Raw genomic sequence first — 4,287 nt, forward strand, 5'->3', positions numbered from 1 at the left:
CGTGCACGGCGGGGGTGCCTACCCCGCGTTTCGCAGGCGCCCCGCTTCCGCACAACAGCTTCAAACAAAAAGTGCCCTCGGAACCGAAGCATTTTGTCCCTCGGGCTGGCTAAATTACAAACACAGGCATAGGTTCTAGGTGTATATTAAGAGAGACACTATATGTGCCTGAGATGAGTGTACCGGGTGTTGCATAAAAGACACAGGTGCGGGCGGGTTTGCCTACCCGAGGGGCTATGGCGCCTAACGGGCAGAGCGGGTAGGCAAACCCGCCCGCACCTGTGTCACCTGTGCAACACCCGGTATAAGTGATTATTAGAGCACCTTATGTACGCTGTGTTGTATGCCTAAAAAAGCAATCAAGAAAGCGGATATTGTATTACTTTTCCGAAGACCTGGTTGCGTTTGCAAAAGCACTAAAATACACCTTTGTTTTTTTGCCAGTGTGCACTAGTGGAGTCTTGCGGCGCGTGAAGATGCAGGCTCCGTGGGTAGGATGGGCTGCCCACCACCACGGCGCCTCCTCTTTGCCTGCTCGGCGCCCCCGAGTGACGTGGGGGGGCAGGCTCGGGGCAGGCACTTACAGGTAGGCAGCCCAACGTGTTCGCGGGGAGCCGCAGTGCCATTACAGTGCAGTGACCGCGCACTTGTAGCACCGTCAAAAAGTTTATAGGGCATTGCTTCGTAACCCACAAAGAAAACGGAAGAATCGTAGCCTGCAAAGCAATTGCTTTGTAATTATTTCGAAGCAGTGCTGTGTAACTACGAGGCATAATGCCTTGTGATTACGAGAGGATGATTTAATTAATTAATTACAAAGGAATATTTTCTTTTGTGTTACAACGCTTCCATTGCCCTTGAAGTACAAAGCAATGCACTCTAGACTTTTCTTAGGGGGTACAAACATCAGCAAACCAACCATCCAAAGGACGCAATAATTGTGAGCCATCATCCGGTAGTTTTCGCTATCATACAGTCTGGGCTTGGTCGTCCGTACAAAGGCGGCCTTTGTCCAAAGAAATACAAGTGAGAAGAAATGCAAATTGGCCGCTTGGCCTCTTCATGGCGCAGTCACCGGTCCTTGGCATTCTATAGAGTGCGTCCTCCTCACTTTTCGCGGGTCGTATAGTTAACTATCGCACTCGCCAGGCTCCACGACGAAGCTCATCGTGGCCCCTGACACACCAAGAGACGGGGAAAGAGGAGGGGGGCAGTTTACAGCCCTGACCAGAAGATCGACTTGGCGGTGATTGTGGGCCAAGCGAGGAGCCGAAAGTAACAACTAAACACCCATTGTCGACAGGTCTCCGCCGCTCTCTTTCCCGTCACGCCACATGATTTGTCCGTCCCGTGTAAACAGCGGGCGTCTATTGGGCAGCATTACGTCATTGGTTCACTGACGTCTCTCTCTCCCTCTCTCTCTCTCTCTCTATCTCTGATTCCTCTCTAGAACGCCGAACTAATCGCTAGATGTGCCGTCGATCTCTGATACAGCCTTGCGTTCTTGTTGTTTCGTTTTTTTTTTTCATTTGACCGTCGTAAGTCATAGCCGACGCCTCGCCCAGTAGGTCACGGGTCGGTGCTACTCTGTGGCCTTGAAGACGCGGCTTGCTGGGGCTGGGGGTGGTTCTCAGGATTCAGCCACCTACTACGTGCATGCATCCAGTTCAGGAGCCCTTGGCCGACCACCGAATGGAGTGATAGTGCGCTGCTGTATTCTCGAGGGTCGAACGGCAGTCGCCATCCCCGTGCATCGTGTAGTTCTAAAAGAGACGACCCTCCTATGCTTCCGGGAGGACAAGGGCAAATCATTTCGATGACGAACTTACTCGAACACTTAGAGGCGCTCAGGGTGTCAGGATGTGAGGCGTTTTTGGTGAATGCAAATATTGACAAGCCCACATCAATCAGCATTTTCTGTTTGTTACAAACTAGACGTTTTCCTTGGACGACATTAGCAGTCTGGTACCGGTACAACATTTCGTGCGAAAGCCTCCCCCCCCCCTCCCGCCCGCCTCGCAGTGACCCGCGTCGGTACACCTGCTGGGTCCCACAGCCCGCAGCGATCGGCCGACACAGGTGGCAGATGGCCTGCATGTGGCCCACGGGTGACGGCAGGGCGGAGGGCGGGACCACAGAGCAGCTTCATTACAGCAGAGCCGCCGGCGGACTGACCACCGTGGAGTGGCGAAACCAAAGGGCAGAAGGCAGTAGGCCACGAAGGAGGACGCCTGGATGAAATTAGAGTTCTATTCGTAGGCGGTAATGGGATTAAATAAACACGACACGCACTCTCACGCGATCAGGATCAGAGACTGCAGTAGTTGGTATAAAAAACGGGCGATCACAATGCGAGCGAGTGAACGCCCCTCATCTTCTAAAACAAGCAGCTCCGAATCGAGCTACTTTGAACCTCTCTAGGCGACAAGAGCGAATCTGGCCATGTCGCAGAGGTCAGCCGCGTCCGGACTACGGCGACCGGTCATCCTAGCCTTGGACGCCACTCGTTGCGGTACGCGTGCACAAAAACGAGGCGTGAGGGCGGGGAGTACGCTCCCGTGCACTGAGCAGCCAACAGGCAGACCAGTTTTTGTTCTGCCTACGTCAAAAACGGCCTTGAAGTAGACGCGGCTTGTCCAGTGGAAGGGGGGGTATGTGTTCTCGATGTACCCCTGCTTTACCCCGATGTTCGCCAATTGTACCCCGCGTGCTCAACCTGTACTTGGTACTCCGACGACTTCCGTCTACACAAAAACGCCGAGATGTCAACCCCTCGTGAGAAACAATGTGTTCTAAATCTGTAAGGCAGCGGACGCATCGGGCACTTTATTAGAATTCGCTTCTTACCCTGCTGTCGTTCCGATGGAACCCGTTTACTTACTTATCATTGGTACTGGTATAGAAGAGCGTCAGCGGAGTAGCTAAAGGTCTTGCCGCTCTGAGTGTGCTTCCCCATAGGATCACGCTACGACCAAGGGAAAGCCTTCTGTTCCAGTTTACAACCTTTAAGCACAGGTCTTGGCCACCGAAGGGCCAGTAGAGATATAATCGGTCACAATAAAACGTTTCTGTTCCGCAAGGAAGAAACGTCCATCCAGTTCTCAGAATAAAAGTAATTTTTATAAAACGACGAAGGTCACAAGATTTTCTTTTCCTACAAACATTCAAAACTACTTTTTCGCTGCAATTTTAGTTCGGAATATCAAGGAGTCTAGTTTTTTTTGTTAACTTTTCTACCCTTGAAGTCCAAGTGTACTACGTACAACTGAATACCCCCATGTTTGCGTTATTTTCTGAGTACGTACATGGGGGCCAGGCACAAGTCTGCAGCACACCCTCAAGTATGAATTGCTCACAAGGTTAAATAAACCACACAACTCTGATCTAGCAGGAGGTGACGCATGCGGTCCTTACGGCATGCGCTGAGGCATGTGTCGAGGAGTCCCTGATGCGCTTGGTCCTCGGGAATCTCGTGTCAGGTCAGGTAGAGCTAGTCAGCCCACATGCATGCGGCAGGTGAACAAGCAGGTGTCCTCCCCTTCAGAAATAGAGCATGGATCCAGGGAAAGTACGTGCCCGTAACTGATCGGGGTCCCCAACTCGCTTACGGCGTTACTCCTGCTCACTTTCTCCCGCCCGACGTCCCCCACCGGCCCTCTTCAGGTCCCTGGTCACCGTCGGTGACCTCCGCCGGACCCGCCCCGACCCCCGGATAACCTGGCACAGTCTCGTTTCTTTTCCTTTCTCGACCCGAATAAAATGTATGAAGGTGACGGTGGTCCTAACCGAGCCGAGAAGAGGCGCTCCGCCCGCCCCAGCGGGCCTGTGCTGTCCTGTAGGGCTCCAAGCTCGGGCAGCCTCTTTATGACCTGCGAACGAAAGTTTGACCAAGCGGTTTTGTAATATGCTCATCCTCCAACAGGATGTGTGCGGCAAAGCTTTGTGCTTGCCCCCTTGTTCTTTTGAATGAGTATTTTGACATTTCTTTTTGTGCTTATTCTGGATGTGGCAACACGCGTATGGTCGTAAAACTGCCCTGCTCAGCATGTCAGCGGGTTGAGTTAATTCTCTCACTGGTCTTTTTGGAACTGAAAACAAATCTTGGAAGTCCCAAAATAATGATAGGAAATTAGAGGACGGTTCAAACGCTAGAGTACGGGGCGCACGTATTAGAACTCTTGCAGGTTGTTTTACAAGCGAACCGAGGTGGGAGGGGAAGAACAGTGGAGTCAGCTCGAATCAGAGCCCCAGCCACGGTCGGGCTCACAATCAGCCTCGAGCTCGTCC

This window comes from Frankliniella occidentalis, unplaced genomic scaffold (assembly GCF_000697945.3).
Source record: "Frankliniella occidentalis isolate FOCC.00 unplaced genomic scaffold, Focc_3.1 Scaffold127, whole genome shotgun sequence".
NCBI lineage: Eukaryota > Metazoa > Arthropoda > Insecta > Thysanoptera > Thripidae > Frankliniella > Frankliniella occidentalis.